This window comes from Bombina bombina, chromosome 1 (assembly GCF_027579735.1).
Source record: "Bombina bombina isolate aBomBom1 chromosome 1, aBomBom1.pri, whole genome shotgun sequence".
Taxonomy (NCBI): Eukaryota; Metazoa; Chordata; class Amphibia; order Anura; family Bombinatoridae; genus Bombina; species Bombina bombina.
The window spans coordinates 549989564-550006855 of record NC_069499.1 but is presented as its reverse complement, the minus strand read 5'-3'; the positions used below and the strand labels follow the sequence as shown (position 1 = coordinate 550006855).

The following is a 17292-nucleotide window of genomic DNA, read 5'->3' as shown; positions in this document are numbered from 1 at the left end:
TGGAAAAAACATAATTTATGCTTACCTGATAAATTTATTTCTCTTGTAGTGTATCCAGTCCACGGATCATCCATTACTTGTGGGATATTCTCCTTCCCAACAGGAAGTTGCAAGAGAATCACCCACAGCAGAGCTGCTATATAGCTCGTCCCCTCACTGCCATATCCAGTCATTCGACCGAAACAAGCCGAGAAAGGAGAAACCATAGGGTGCAGTGGTGACTGTAGTTTAATTAAAATTTAGACCTGCCTTAAAAGGACAGGGCGGGCCGTGGACTGGATACACTACAAGAGAAATACATTTATCAGGTAAGCATAAATTATGTTTTCTCTTGTTAAGTGTATCCAGTCCACGGATCATCCATTACTTGTGGGATACCAATACCAAAGCTAAAGTACACGGATGATGGGAGGGACAAGGCAGGAACTTAAACGGAAGGAACCACTGCCTGTAGAACCTTTCTCCCAAAAACAGCCTCCGAAGAAGCAAAAGTATCAAATTTGTAAAATTTGGAAACGGTATGAAGCGAAGACCAAGTCGCGGCCTTGCAAATCTGTTTAACAGAAGTCTCATTTTTAAAGGCCCAGGTGGAAGCCACAGCTCTAGTAGAATGAGCTGTAATCCTTTCAGGGGGCTGCTGTCCAGCAGTCTCATAGGCTAACGGATTATACTCCGAAGCCAAAAAGAAAGAGGTTGCCGAGGCCTTTTGACCTCTTCTCTGTCCAGAGTAAACAACAAACAGGTTAGATGTATGATGAAAATCTTTAGTAGCCTGTAAGTAAAACTTCAAGGCACGGACTACGTCTAGATTATGCAAAAGACGTTCCTTCTTTGAAAAAGGATTAGGACATAATGATGGAACAACAATCTCCTGATTGATATTCTTGTTAGAAACCACCTTAGGTAAAAACCCAGGTTTTGTATGCAGGACTACCTTATCTGAATGGAAGATCAGATAAGGAGAATCACAATGTAAGGCAGATAACTCCGAGACTCTTCGAGCCGTGGAAATAGCCACCAGAAAAAGAACTTTCCATGATAGAAGTTTGATATCAATAGAATGAAGGGGTTCAAACGGAACTCCTTGAAGAACTTTAAGAACCAAGTTTAAGCTCCATGGAGGAGCAACTGGTTTAAACACAGGCTTAATTCTAACTAAAGCCTGACAAAAAGCCTGAACGTCTGGAACTTCTGCCAGACGCTTGTGTAAAAGAATAGACAGAGCAGAGATCTGTCCCTTTAAAGAACTAGCTGATAATCCTTTGTCCAAACCCTCTTGGAGGAAGGACAATATCCTAGGAATACTAACCCTACTCCATGAGTAATTCTTGGATTCACAACAATGAAGATATTTACGCCATATCTTGTGGTAAATTTTCCTGGTGACAGGCTTTCGTGCCTGTATTAAGGTATCAAATTACCGACTCGGAGAAGCCACGCTTTGATAGGATCAAGCGTTCAATCTCCATGCAGTCAGTCTCAGAGAAAGTAGATTCGGATGATTGAAAGGACCTTGTATTAGAAGGTCTTGTCTCAGAGGCAGAGACCATGGTGGAAAGGATGACATGTCCACTAGGTCTGCATACCAGGTCCTGCGTGGCCACGCAGGCGCTATCAATATCACTGATGCTCTCTCCTGTTTGATTTTGGCAATCAGACGAGGGAGCAGAGGAAACGGTGGAAACACATAAGCCAGGTTGAAGAACCAAGGCGCTGCTAGAGCATCTATCAGTGCCGCTTCTGGGTCCCTGGACCTGGATCCGTAACAAGGAAGCTTGGCGTTCTGGCGAGACGCCATCAGATCCAGTTCTGGTTTGCCCCAACGGAGAACCAATTGAGCAAACACCTCCGGATGGAGTTCCCACTCCCCCGGATGAAAAGTCTGACGACTTAGAAAATCCGCCTCCCAGTTCTCTACACCTGGGATATGGATCGCTTACAGGTGGCAAGAGTGAGTCTCTGCCCAGCAAATTATCTTGGAGACTTCTGACATCGCTAGGGAACTCCTGGTTCCCCCTTGATGGTTGATGTAAGCCACAGTCGTGATGTTGTCCGACTGAAATCTGATGAACCTCAGTGTTGCTAACTGAGGCCAAGCTAGAAGAGCATTGAATATCGCTCTTAACTCCAGAATATTTATTGGAAGGAGTTTCTCCTCCTGAGTCCATGAACCCTGAGCCTTCAGGGAGTTCCAGACTGCAGCCCAACCTAGAAGGCTGGCATCGGTTGTTACAATGGTCCAATCTGGTCTGCGAAAGGTCATACCTTTGGACAGATGGACCCGAGATAACCACCAGAGAAGAGAATCTCTGGTTTCCTGATCCAGATTTAGTAGAGGGGACAAATCTGTGTAATCCCCATTCCACTGACTGAGCATGCATAATTGCAGCGGTCTGAGATGCAGGCGCGCGAATGGCACTATGTCCATCGCCGCTACCATTAAGCCGATTACTTCCATGCACTGAGCCACCGTGGGGTGCGGAATGGAGTGAAGAACACGGCAAGCATTTAGAAGTTTTGATAACCTGGACTCAGTCAGGTAAATTTTCATTTCTATAGAATCTATTAGAGTCCCTAGGAAGGAAACCCTTGTGAGAGGAGATAGAGAACTCTTTTCTTCATTCACTTTCCACCCATGCGACCTCAGAAATGCCAGAACTATCTCTGTATGAGACTTGGCAATTTGAAAGCTTGACGCCTGTATCAGGATGTCGTCTAGGTAAGGAGCCACCGCTAGAAAGGCAAACCTCAGAAACCGATGATGATTCTTGTGAATCGGAATGTGAAGGTAGGCATCCCTTAAGTCCACTGTGGTCATGTACTGACCCTACTGGATCATGGGTAAAATGTTCGAATAGTTTGCATCTTGAATGATGGAACTCTGAGGAATTTGTTTAGGATCTTTAGATCCAAAATTGGTCTGAAGGTTCCCTCTTTTTTGGGAACCACAAACAGATTTGAATAAAACCCCCGTCCTTGTTCCGTCCGCGGAACTGGATGGATCACTCCCATTACAAGGAGGTCTTGCACGCAGCTTAGGAATGCCTCTTTCTTTATCTGGTTTGCAGATAATCTTGAAAGGTGAAATCTCCCTTGTGGAGAAGCTTTGAAGTCCAGAAGATATCCCTGAGATATGATCTCCAACGCCCAGGGATCCTGAACATCTCTTGCCCACGCCTGGGCGAAGAGAGAGAGTCTGCCCCCTACTAGATCCGTTGTCAGATAGGGGGCCGCTCCTTCATGCTGTCTTGGAGGCAGCAGCAGGCTTTCTGGCCTGCTTGCCCTTGTTCCAGGACTGGTTAGGTTTCCAGGCCTGCTTGGAATGAGCAAAAGTTCCCTCTTGTTTTGAAGCAGAGGGAGTTGATGCTGCACCTGCCTTGAAATTTCGAAAGGCACGAAAATTAGACTGTTTGGCTCTTGATTTGGCCCTGTCCTGAGGAAGGGTATGACCCTTACCTCCAGTAATGTCAGCAATAATTTCTTTCAAACCAGGCCCGAATAAGGTCTGCCCCTTGAAAGGAATGTTGAGTAATTTAGACTTTGAAGTCACATCAGCTGACCAGGATTTAAGCCATAGTGTCCTACGCGCCTGGATGGCGAATCCGGAATTCTTAGCCGTTAGTTTAGTCAAATGAACAATGGCATCAGAAACAAATGAGTTAGCTAGCTTAAGTGTTCTAAGCTTGTCAATAATTTCAGTCAATGGAGCTGTATGGATGGCCTCTTCCAGGGCCTCAAACCAGAACGCCGCCGCAGCAGTGACAGGCGCAATGCATGCAAGGGGCTGTAAAATAAAACCTTGTTGAATAAACATTTTCTTAAGGTAACCCTCTAATTTTTTATCCATTGGATCTGAAAAAGCACAACTGTCCTCAACCGGGATAGTGGTACGCTTTGCTAAAGTAGAAACCGCTCCCTCCACCTTAGGGACTGTCTGCCATAAGTCCCGTGTAGTGGCATCTATTGGAAACATTTTTCTAAATATAGGAGGGGAAAAGGGCACACCGGGTCTATCCCACTCCTTGCTAATAATTTCTGTAAGCCTTTTAGGTATTGGAAAAACATCAGTACTCACCGGTACTGCATAGTATTTATCCAGCCTACACAATTTCTCTGGCACTGCAATTGTGTCACAGTCATTCAGAGCAGCTAATACCGCCCCAAGCAATACACTGAGGTTCTCAAGCTTAAATTTAAAATTAGAAATCTCTGAATCAGGTCTCCCCGATTCAGAGAGGTCACCCACAGACTGAAGCTCTCCGTTCTCAGGTTCTGAATATTGTGACGCAGTATCAGACATGGCTCTTACAGCATCTACGCGCTCTGTATGTCGTCTAACCCCAGAGCTATCGCGCTTGCCTCTCAATTCAGGCAATCTGGCTAATACCTGTGACAGGGTATTATTCATAATTGCAGCCATGTCCTGCAAAGTAATTGCTATGGGCGTCCCTGATGTACTTGGCGCCATATTAGCGTGCGTCCCTTGAGCGGGAGGCGAAGGGTCCGACACGTGGGGAGAGTTAGTCGGCATAACTTCCCCCTCGACAGACCCCTCTGGTGACATTTCTTTTATAGATAAAGACTGATCTTTACTGTGTAAGGTGAAATCAATACATTTAGTACACATTCTCCTATGGGGCTCCACCATGGCTTTTAAACATAATGAAGAAGTAGTTTCCTCTGTGTCAGACATGTTTGTACAGACTAGCAATGAGACTAGCAAGCTTGGAAAACACTTTAAACCAAGTTAACAAGCAATATAAAAACCGTTACTGTGCCTTTAAGAGAAACAAATTTTGACAACATTTGAAATAACAGTGAAAAAAGGCAGTTACACTAACGAAATTTTTACAGTGTATGTAACAAGTTAGCAGAGCATTGTAACCACTTGCAAATGGATGATTAACCCCTTAATACCAAAAACGGAATAAATGACAAAAACGTTTTTAAACACAGTCACAACTGCCACAGGTCTACTGTGGTTGTTACCCTCCTCAAACACGACTTTTGAAGCCTTTTGAGCCCTTCAGAGATGTCCTGTATCATGCAGAAGGAAGCTGAGTGTCTCTGTCTGTAATTTCAGCTGCGCAGAAAAGCGCCAAAATAGGCCTCTCCCACTCATATTTTACAACAGTGGAAAGCCTCAGGAAACTGTTTCTAGGCAAAAATCAAGCCAGCCATGTGGAGAAAAACTAGGCCCCAATAAGTTTTGTCACCAAACATATATAAAAACGATTAACATGCCAGCAAACGTTTTATATTACACTTTTATAAGAGTATGTATCTCTGTTAATAAGCCTGAAACCAGTCGCTATTAAATCACTGCATTTGGGCTCAACTTACATTAATCCGGTATCAGCATTTTTCTAGCAAATTCCATCCCTAGAAATATGTTAACTGCACATACCTTTTTGCAGGAAAACCTGCACACCATTCCCCCTCTGAAGTTACCTCACTCCTCAGAATATGTGAGAACGGCAATGGATCTTAGTTACTTCTGCTAAGATCATAGAAATCACAGGCAGATTCTTCTTCTAATGCTGCCTGTGAGAAAACAGTACACTCCGGTACCATTTAAAAATAACAAACTTTTGATTGAAGTTAAAAACTAACTATAATACACCACACTCCTCTTACTACGTCCATCTTTGTTGAGAGTTGCAAGAGAATGACTGGATATGGCAGTGAGGGGAGGAGCTATATAGCAGCTCTGCTGTGGGTGATCCTCTTGCAACTTCCTGTTGGGAAGGAGAATATCCCACAAGTAATGGATGATCCGTGGACTGGATACACTTAACAAGAGAAATCATTCATCAAATAGTACATTCTGACAGCTGCTACGATAAATAACAAACAAATAAATTTAACAAAAAAGATAACTGAAGAAACTAAAACTAATCTTAAATTATTTGCTGGGGGATTCAAAACTATTAAGAATTCAATTTGGAACTCTACCAACCCAATCAACGGTAAACATTTATAAACATAGATATAAAGTATATAATTTCTGTTATAACAATATAATCACAATACGGTCAGTCTCGAGTATTTTCTAACCTAGGCCCAAAAGCCCAAAAGGATACTCCTGAGAGCCAATGTAGCTTCTAAATCCGGTCGATCTTAAGCCATGTTCGTGACTTTGCTAGAGTATACTATCATTTTTTCCGCTGCACCCTCTGCCATTCTGGACGTTGTGGTTTAGGGGGTGCTCCCTGTCTTGTCTTCTCTCCTTGTTCCGAGGTGTTCTGTTTCCAATTATATAGGAGGAATCTCTAGCTTACGGCAGCAGTCCAGCACAAATTGCTCTTCTGTTGTTCCATGTTGCCACTATTTGGAAAGGGTGGTTCCACCTGTACTTAATGTTCAGGGATCTCAGATGGGATGTCAATGGGGCCAATTCTTTTCTCTTTTGAAGAGTTCTGGTAGAGAGAGCTGCATAGATCTGGAGATTTACACCTTCAAATTGTATTGGTTGTTTATTCCTTGCCCCTTTCATAATTTGCTCCTTCACAGAGTAGTTAGTTATCCTGACGATAATGTCTCTTGGTGGGGCACCTTCTGGAGGGGAAGGTCTTAGATCTTCCTGGTTTCTGAGATGTGAGAATAGTGATTGTAAATACATAGGTAAATCTGCTGCCTGGACTGTGTTTCTGGGACTCCCCTGATTCTTATATTCTGCCTTCTGGATCTATTTTCAAGATCATCCAGTTTGTTTTCTAGTTGTTGTATGGTTTCATCTTGTTGGTCTAATTTAGTTTTCATGTCAGCTGCATTAGATTTATATGATCCCCAGTCATCTTCAAGCTTTTCCACTCTGTTACCAATATCTGAAATGTCTTTTTTTAAATCTGCAATCTCATCTTTAATGCATTTTTTAACTTGAACAAGTAGTGAAGCAAAGTCCTCCTTTGAGGGTAGAGAGGATAGTATAGATTTAGGGACACAAATGGGTGCTTGCTCCTCATCTGAATCAGACTCAGAGGCAGATGGTATGTGAGATAGCTTGGGAGATGTGGGTAGAGACATGTCAGACACTTGTGAATTTGCTGCTTTGAAAAAGTGGTCAACTGATGGCGTAGATTCTGAGCTAGATTTGGCGCGCTTTTCTTTATCTTTTTGAAGCATTTTTCTAGGTGACATGGCTGCCTAGTATGTAACCTTATAAATGATTTAGCTGAGGTGCTGACACTTGTTATTATATATAGTATTCAGAATGATCAATTGAGGCTGCCTCTGTTAGAGCCAGTAAGTGAATGACCGTTATATCATGTATGGAGACAGATCACCAAATCATTTATTTACACCATTATAAAGTGATTGCGAGCTGATTAGGGCTTGTGGCTAGCATAACAGTTCTGCAATTTTTGACCGCACTGTGAGATGACTATGAACTTGCCCCGCTATCAGTAGTGCATCCTTCTATAAACATTAACGGCTACTGCAGTGTCCTTTGTCATTGTGGTTATGAATGCGGCTCCCCTGCTATTGCAATATGGCGTCTATCACATGTGGGGCTTGTGTGATTATACTCCCGGTTCGGTATGTGGGCAAATCTTGTGGTATTGTGCTTATTATATTGTGCTTTCCTGCATTAACAAGGACCGGGGGCTTATTTAACTCACCGCACTGGGTTATCCTGTTATTGCACCGGCTTCCAACTAAGCCATTTTAGTAGGCCCTGATGAGCTGTACTTCTCCAGTCACGTCGATCTGCCGTCTTTGTCTCCAAAATAAAAAGACCGCTGCTTCCTGTCTGACCAGGACACTTCTGACTGCTCAGGACATCTGTTTTAGGGCTTAATGGAATGTTTTTTAGACCGTTAACTGGGCTGGTGTTCCGGAGCTCAACTAAAGTGCGGCCATCTCCTGTGAGTGCCGGCTCCGCCCCCCTTCTATTCTTATGATGAGTAACTTATCCAATTGTCAGAAGGATTTAGCGGTGGCCCTTGATCAATGAAATTATCACCCTGGGATACTGGAGGGGTTATCTGGATCATTTTCTTTTTGTTATATGTAAAAACTTCTCCTTTTGTATAATCTTCCTCATCCCTAATGATCTTATGATCTTATGATTTTTGACATTTATAAGATCTTTTTGATACGTGTCCGTTTTTTGTAGGACCATACTATTTAAATCTTCATACAATTTCAATGTTTTATATTTATCTAAACTGGCCTGTATAGTATCAATCTCTTTAGAGGTCTGTTCTATACTAGTATCTTTCTGTGGGCAATCAAGATTCTCATTAAAGTATGGGAGCACTCACTAAGGGCCTCCTCCCATTTGGACATAACAACAGGATACTCTTTAAAAGAACAGCTTTTGGATAACGTAAGCCCCCATGGAACTTGTTTTTTGTCTAAATATTTTTCCAATATTTCTGAGTCGAGCCAATGTCTGCATTCAGTGTTGATGTCCTCTTCCAATTTTGCAAATAAAGCGTGTATAGATAGATTATCTATCGAGTTTTCCTCATTAGATGCAATATTAGATGAGGTTGTATGTGATACCAGTAGTAATCTCTTATTGGTTCTTTCGCCTACTGACAACATTGTTACTCAACTATTTCCCTAAAGGGGTATATATGTAACAAACCAAACAGCTAATGAATAGAGAGCAATATGTGTACACAGATATTGCAATCTTCACGCACTTATTAATAAAGCTTGGCCGTGATAAAACTAACTAAAATGTTGTGAAATACTTGTAAGTGAAAAATCTATATACTAATAGGAGGTTCCTAATGCAAGTATATGATCTCTGGTTATTATATACTTTAAAGTATTATGAACTGTGGACTCTCATGTCTTATATATATCATTTATTGGTATTGAGATTATGCCTATTGACATATTTAAAAAACATAATTTATGCTTACCTGATAAATTTATTTCTCTTGTAGTGTAGTCAGTCCACGGGTCATCCATTACTTATTGAATATATCTCTTCCTAACAGGAAGCTGCAAGAGGATCACCCAAGCAGAGCTGCTATATAGCTCCTCCCCTCACATGTCATATTCAGTCATTCGACCAAAGCAGACGAGAAAGGAGAAACCATAGGGTGCAGTGGTGACTGGAGTTTAATTAAAATTTAGATCTGCCTTAAAGACAGGGCGGGCCGTGGACTGACTACACTACAAGAGAAATAAATTTATCAGGTAAGCATAAATTATGTTTTCTCTTGTTAAGTGTAGTCAGTCCACGGGTCATCCATTACTTATGGAATACCAATACCAAAGCTAAAGTACACGGATGAAGGGAGGGACAAGGCAGGAACATTAAACAGAAGGAACCACTGCCTGAAGTACCTTTCTCCCAAAAATAGCCTCCGAAGAAGCAAAAGTGTCAAATTTGTAAAATTTTGAAAAGGTGTGAAGCGAAGACCAAGTCGCAGCCTTGCAAATCTGTTCAACAGAGGCCTCATTTTTAAAGGCCCAGGTGGAAGCCACAGCTCTAGTAGAATGAGCTGTAATCCTTTCAGGAGGCTGCTGTCCAGCAGTCTCATAGGCTAAACGTATTATGCTACGAAGCCAAAAAGAGAGAGAGGTAGCCGAAGCCTTTTGACCTCTTCTCTGTCCAGAGTAAACGACAAACAGGGAAGAAGTTTGACGAAAATCTTTAGTTGCCTGCAAATAAAACTTCAGGGCACGGACTACGTCCAGATTATGCAAAAGTCGTTCCTTCTTTGAAGAAGGGTTAGGACACAGTGATGGAACAACAATCTCTTGATTGATATTCCTGTTAGTAACTACCTTAGGTAAGAACCCAGGTTTAGAACGCAGAACTACCTTGTCTGAATGAAAAATCAGATAAGGAGAATCACAATGTAAGGCAGATAACTCAGAGACTCTTCGAGCCGAGGAAATAGCCATAAAAAAAAAAACCTTCCAGGATAACAGCTTGATATCAATGGAATGAAGGGGTTCAAATGGAACGCCTTGAAGAACATTAAGAACTAAGTTTAAGCTCCACGGCGGAGCAACAGTCTTAAACACAGGCTTAATCCTAGTTAAAGCCTGACAAAAAAGCCTGAACGTCTGGAACTTCAGCCAGACGTTTGTGTAGAAGAATAGACAGAGCAGAAATCTGTCCCTTTAACGAACTAGCAGATAAGCCCTTTTCTAAACCCTCTTGTAGAAAAGACAATATCCTAGGAATCCTAACCTTACTCCATGAGTAACTCTTGGATTCGCACCAATATAAATATTTACGCCATATCTTATGGTAAATTTTTCTGGTAACAGGCTTCCTAGCCTGTATTAAGGTATCAATAACCGACTCCGAGAAGCCACGCTTTGATAGAATCAAGCGTTCAATCTCCATGCAGTCAGCCTCAGAGAAATTAGATTTGGATGGTTGAAAGGACCCTGAATTAGAAGGTCCTGTCTCAGAGGCAGAGACCACGGTGGACAGGACGACATGTCCACTAGGTATGCAAACCAGGTCCTGCGTGGCCATGCAGGCGCTATCAGAATCACCGAAGCTCTCTCCTGTTTGATCTTGACAATCAAACGAGGAAGCATCGGGAATGGTGGAAACACATAAGCCATGTTGAAGACCCAAGGGGCTGTCAGAGCATCTATCAGCACCGCTCCCGGGTCCCTGGACCTGGATCCGTAACAAGGAAGCTTGGCGTTCTGACGAGACGCCATGAGATCCAGATCTGGTTTGCCCCAACGATGAATCAGTTGAGCAAAGACCTCCGGATGAAGTTCCCACTCCCCCGGATGAAAAGTCTGGCGACTTAGAAAATCCGCCTCCCAGTTCTCCACGCCTGGGATGTAAATCGCTGACAGGTGGCAAGAGTGAGACTCTGCCCAGCGAATTATCTTTGAGACTTCCAACATCGCTAGGGAACTTCTGGTTCCCCCTTGATGGTTGATGTAAGCCACAGTCGTGATGTTGTCCGACTGAAATCTGATGAACCTCAGAGTTGCTAACTGAGGCCAAGCTAGGAGAGCATTGAATATTGCTCTTAATTCCAGAATATTTATTGGGAGGAGTTTCTCCTCCTGAGTCCATAATCCCTGAGCTTTCAGGGAGTTCCAGACTGCGCCCCAGCCCAGAAGGCTGGCGTCTGTTGTTACAATCGTCCAATCTGGCCTGCGAAAGGTCATCCCCTTGGACAGATGTGGCCGAGAAAGCCACCATAGAAGAGAATCTCTGGTCTCTTGATCCAGATTTAGTAGGGGGGACAAATCTGAGTAATCCCCGTTCCACTGACTTAGCATGCACAATTGCAGCGGTCTGAGATGCAGGCGCGCAAATGGTACTATGTCCATTGCCGCTACCATTAAGCCGATTACTTCCATGCACTGAGCTACTGACGGGTGTGGAATCGAATGAAGGACACGGCAAGCATTTAGAAGTTTTAATAACCTGGCCTCTGTCAGGTAAATTTTCATCTCTACAGAATCTATAAGAGTCCCTAGAAAGGGAACTCTTGTAAGTGGTAATAGAGAACTCTTTTCCACGTTCACCTTCCACCCATGCGACCTCAGAAATGCCAGAACTATCTCTGTATGAGACTTGGCAGTTTGAAAACTTGACGCTTGTATCAGAATGTCGTCTAGGTACGGAGTCACCGCTATGCCTCGCGGTCTTAGTACCGCCAGAAGTGAGCCCAGAACTTTTGTAAAGATTCTTGGAGCCGTAGCTAATCCGAAGGGAAGAGCTACAAACTGGTAATGCCTGTCTAGAAAAAGCAAATCTTAGGTACCGATAATGATCCTTGTGAATCGGTATGTGAAGGTAGGCATCCTTTAAGTCCACTGTGGTCATGTACTGACCCTCTTGGATCATGGGAAGGATGGTTCGAATAGTTTCCATTTTGAATGATGTAACTCTTAGAAATTTGTTTAGGATTTTTAAGTCCAAGATTGGTCTGAAGGTTCCCTCTTTCTTGGGAACCACAAATAGATTTGAATAGAATCCCTGCCCGTGTTCCGTCCGCGGAACTGGGTGGACCACCCCCATTAGTAAGAGGTCTTGTACACAGCGTAGAAACGCCTCTTTCTTTATTTGGTTTGCTGATAACCTTGAAAGATGAAATCTCCCTCGTGGAGGAGAAGTTTTGAAGTCCAGGAGATATCCCTGAGATATGATCTCCAACGCCCAGGGATCCTGGACATCTCTTGCCCAAGCCTGGGCGAAGAGAGAAAGTCTGCCCCCCACTAGATCCGTTTCCGGATAGGGGGCCCTCTCTTCATGCTGTCTTGGGGGCAGCAGCAGGTTTCTTGGCCTGCTTGCCCTTGTTCCAGGACTGGTTAACTTTCCAGCCCTGCCTGTAACGAGCAACAGCTCCTTCCTGTTTTGGAGCAGAGGAAGTTGATGCTGCTCCTGCCTTGAAGTTACGAAAGGCACGAAAATTAGACTGTTTGGCCTTTGATTTGGCCCTGTCCTGAGGTAGAGCATGGCCCTTACCTCCTGTAATGTCAGCTATAATTTCTTTCAAGCCGGGCCCGAATAAGGTCTGCCCTTTGAAAGGAATATTAAGCAATTTAGATTTAGAAGTCACGTCAGCTGACCAGGATTTAAGCCATAGCCCTCTGCGCGCTTGGATGGCGAATCCGGAGTTCTTAGCCGTAAGTTTGGTTAAATGTACGACGGCATCAGAAACAAATGCGTTAGCTAGCTTAAGTGCTTTAAGCTTGTTCATAATTTCATCCAATGGAGCTGTGCGAATGGCCTCTTCCAGAGACTCAAACCAGAATGCCGCTGCAGCAGTGACAGGCGCAATGCATGCAAGGGGCTGTAAGATAAAACCTTGTTGAACAAACATTTTCTTAAGGTAACCCTCTAATTTCTTATCCATTGGATCTGAAAAAGCACAACTATCCTCCACCGGGATAATGGTACGCTTAGCTAAAGTAGAAACTGCTCCCTCCACCTTAGGGACCGTCTGCCATAAGTCTTGTGTGGTGGCGTCTATAGGAAACATTTTCCTAAATATGGGAGGAGGGGAAAAAGGCACACCAGGTCTATCCCACTCCTTGCTAATAATCTCTGTAAGCCTTTTAGGTATAGGAAACACATCAGTACACACCGGTACCGCATAGTATCTATCCAACCTACATAATTTTTCTGGAATTGCAACCGTGTTACAATCATTCAGAGCCGCTAATACCTACCCTAGCAATATGCGGAGGTTCTCAAGCTTAAATTTAAAATTAGAAATCTCTGAATCCAGTCTCCCTGGATCAGATCCATCACCCACAGAATGAAGCTCTCCGTCTTCACGTTCTGCAAACTGTGACGCAGTATCTGACATGGCTCTCACCTCATCCGCGCGCTCTGTCCTTAACCCAGAGCTATCGCGCTTGCCTCTTAATTCTGGCAATTTAGATAATACTTCTGTCATAACAGTAGCCATGTCTTGCAAAGTGATTTGTAAGGGCCTCCCTGATGTACTTGGCGCCACAAAATCACGCACCTCCTGAGCGGGAGGCGAAGGTACTGACACGTGAGGAGAGTTAGTCGGCATAACTTCCCCCTCGTTGTCTGGTGATAATTTCTTTACATGTAAAGATTGACTTTTATTTAAAGTAGCATCAATGCAATTAGTACACAAATTTCTATTGGGCTCCACATTGGCCTTTAAACATAGTGAACAAAGAGATTCATCTGTGTCAGACATGTTTAAACAGACTAGCAATGAGACTAGCAAGCTTGGAAATACTTTTCTAAATAAATTTACAAGCAATATAAAAAACGCTACTGTGCCTTTAAGAAGCACAAAAAGCTGTCACAGTTGAAATAACAATGAACCAAAATAGTTATAGCAACCAATTTTTCACAGTAAATGTATTAAGTTAGCAAAGGATTGCACCCACCAGCAAATGGATGATTAACCCCTTAATACCCAAAAACGGATAACAATTTAATAATTAACTTTTTTCTCACAGTCAAAACACACTGTCACAGGTCTGCTGTGACTGATTACCTCCCTCAAAATGAATTTTGAAGACCCCTGAGCTCTCTAGAGACGATCTGGATCATGGAGGATGAAGTAGACAGATTGTGACTGAATTTTTACTGCGCAAAAAAGCGCTAAAATAGGCCCCTCCCACTCATATTACAACAGTGGGGAAGCTCAGAAAACTGTTTCTATGCAGAAAACAAAGATGGCCATGTGGTAAAAATCATGCCCCAATAAGTTTTATCACCAAGTACCTCACAAAAAACGATTAACATGCCAGTAAACGTTTTAAACACACATTTGAAAAGTTATGAATTGTTATTAATAAGCCTGCTACCAGTCGCTTTTACTGCAGTTAAGGCTCATACATCATTTCAGTATTAACAGTATTTTCAGAGTCAATTCCATTCCTTAGAAAAATACATTCAGTGTACACACACTCATCAGCCTAATACCAGTCGCTATCACTGCATTTAAGGCTGAACTTACTTTACATTGGTATCAGCAGTATTTTCTCAGTCAATTCCATTCCTCAGAAAAATAATTACTGCACATACCTCATTTGCAGGGGGGCCCTGCATGCTATTCCCCTTCTCTGAAGTTACCTCACTCCTCAGATAAGAACAGCCAGTGGATCTTAGTTACGTCTGCTAAGATCATAGAAAACGCAGGCAGATTCTTCTTCTAATGCTGCCTGAGAATAAACAGCACACTCCGGTGCCATTTAAAATAACAAACTTTTGATTGTAGAAATAAACTAAGTTAAAAAACACCACAGACCTCTCACAGCGACCTATCTTTAGTTAGGCTGCAAGGGAATGACTGAATATGACATGTGAGGGGAGGAGCTATATAGCAGCTCTGCTTGGGTGATCCTCTTGCAGCTTCCTGTTAGGAAGAGATATATTCAATAAGTAATGGATGACCCGTGGACTGACTACACTTAACAAGAGAAATAGATATTATTTAACAATATCCATTTGGAGATGCAGTAGTATCACACTCGCAAGATTTTTCATTACATATGATCGATTGTATTATGTCCACGACTCACTAGGTATCCCAATATAGGATTGGGGTGGCGAGATACATTCATGCCAAAATGTGGCTATATTGATCATCTGATCAATCATTTTGACATCTGTTTGTTATATATAAAGTATTAAGTCGATCTAATGTACTTATTTATTGAATTCCAAATATTATATTGATGTAATATTGTATAGATATTTAATCAGAAAGTATTATTCTTTTTGTATTTTTATGCTGTATAATATATGTAAAATGTTGGGGGGATGTGTGCATATATACACCATGCCTAAACAGTTAATCCAATTTTTTGTCAGAGAGGTGTGTACTGAGACCGCACCCTGATTGGTCAGCACAGGGTATTTAGGGAGATTAATTGTTTTTAGACTTTCAGCCGGATGAAACGGCTATCAGCCGAGAAACGCATTGCTGTTCTTTTTAGATCATTGTTTTTAATAAATCGTCTTCACATATACTCTGCTCTGTATTTTGTGATTCACTACCACTATTGCCCACGCTAGCTATCTGCATATAAGCTCACCCCATCAGCACATTATACAAGATTTCATTGTGGGTGTTCTGGAGGAGTCGGTACACTGATTGGACAAGTTCCGGTGACACATAGAGCTCCAGCGTGTCCGTCGGGCGTCTCACAACAGTCCCGACCTGCTACTACTGGCACTCTGACATCTGAATCCCGGAAGTTTAATTTTGACTAGACTATTCCTTTAAAGTGAAGGCAAATACAACAATCAATTCAACTACAAAAATTACTACGAGTTTCATTCATCAAAATTTTTTTAAAAAGAAACTTACTGGTTTAGTCTAAAAGAAACTGCTCCGAGTCTATTGTGCGCTCCGGCAAAAGTAAGAATAAAACTATATATAAGTATCTAAAAAAAGTTAACTTAGCGACTATGGTACTGATCATCTATATTAACATAATCTGTGTGCTTAAACCGTAAAAATTACCATCACTTAAAAAGGACTGTCAATATAAACAATAATACATAAGCAGAAGGTTGAACATATGAGCAAAGACTATGACGCTTCTAACAATGCACGATAAGGAAAAAGATAATATTTATAATAGGGTAATTAAGATATTCTATAATATAAACGATAACAATGGAATGCCAACTTTTTATGATTGAAACATACATAACAATGTAAGGAATGCGATCCTTTACAGAAATTGATGTTGTATAGAAGTTAATTTTAAGGTCTTATATAAGATGAATATTGTACACTAGAAAACCTCAGTATAATAGCATTTTTTTATAATGCAATAAGCTTGTGTATAAATAGTGCTTGTCAAATGTTTCAGACCAGTCCCAAATCCTCACCAAACCCCACCTAGCTAGAAACTCTTTGTAGACTTTTACAAAATGTGAAAAACACCACTACAGACTGGAACACTACATGCTGCAATGAGAAAACTTCCATAATCTTTATGTACCTTGTTTGAAGTTTTGCTATGCAAGAAAAGAGATTCTTCCAGTTTATATTCATTTTTTGCAATCCTGCTTTTCACAATATGAGCAAGATATTCAGTTTATTTTTTCATTATTTATTAAAAATGCTATCAGTTAATTTAGCTTTGTCACATCTATAATAAAATATATTTAAGAAGTATAAGCATTTTTAAAATTACTTTCTGGAGTGGAAAAAATACATTTATTTATGATTTCTGCTTTTGGGCTGTCTCTATTCACCATGAAATGGACAGTAAAGTAAAAAAAATCTTTCATGATTTAAATAGGGCATGTAATTTTAAACAACTTTCCAATTTACTTTTATTACCAATTTTGCTTTGTTCTCTTGGTATTCTTAGTTGAAAGCTAAATCTAGGAGGTTCATGTGCTAATTTCTTAGACCTTGAAGACTGCCTCTAATCTGAAAGCATTTTGACAGTTTTTCACCACTAGAGGGCGTTAGTTCATGTGTTTCATATAGATAACATTGAGCTCAGGCACGTGAAGCTCCTAGGAGTAAGCACTGATTGGCTAAAAATGCATGTCTGTCAAAAGAACTGAAATAAGGGGGCAGTTTGCAGAGGCATAGATACAAGGTAATCACAGAGGTTAAAAGTATATTATTATAACTGTGTTGGTTATGCAAAATTGGGGAATGGGTAATAAAGGGATTATCTACCTTTTTAAACAACAAAAATTCTGGTATTTACTGTCCCTTTAAGCGATGTTGGAGTTCCTTTTAAGCCAGTGAGTTATCTGCCTCACACAAACTAGTTGTGCACAAAAATACAGTTTCAAAATAAACTGAAACAGCTTTAATGTGACATTTTCATGCTAAAAATACTGCTCTATCATATACCCGATTACAT

At 41.6% G+C, this 17292-nt stretch overlaps 1 protein-coding gene across 2 annotated transcripts in view; it reads right to left on the bottom strand.

The window, feature by feature from the left end:
* TRAK2 (trafficking kinesin protein 2) overlaps positions 1-17292 on the bottom strand; it is a 274016-nt gene that overhangs the window by 89933 nt on the left and 166791 nt on the right. The gene's annotated exons all lie outside the window — the stretch shown is intronic.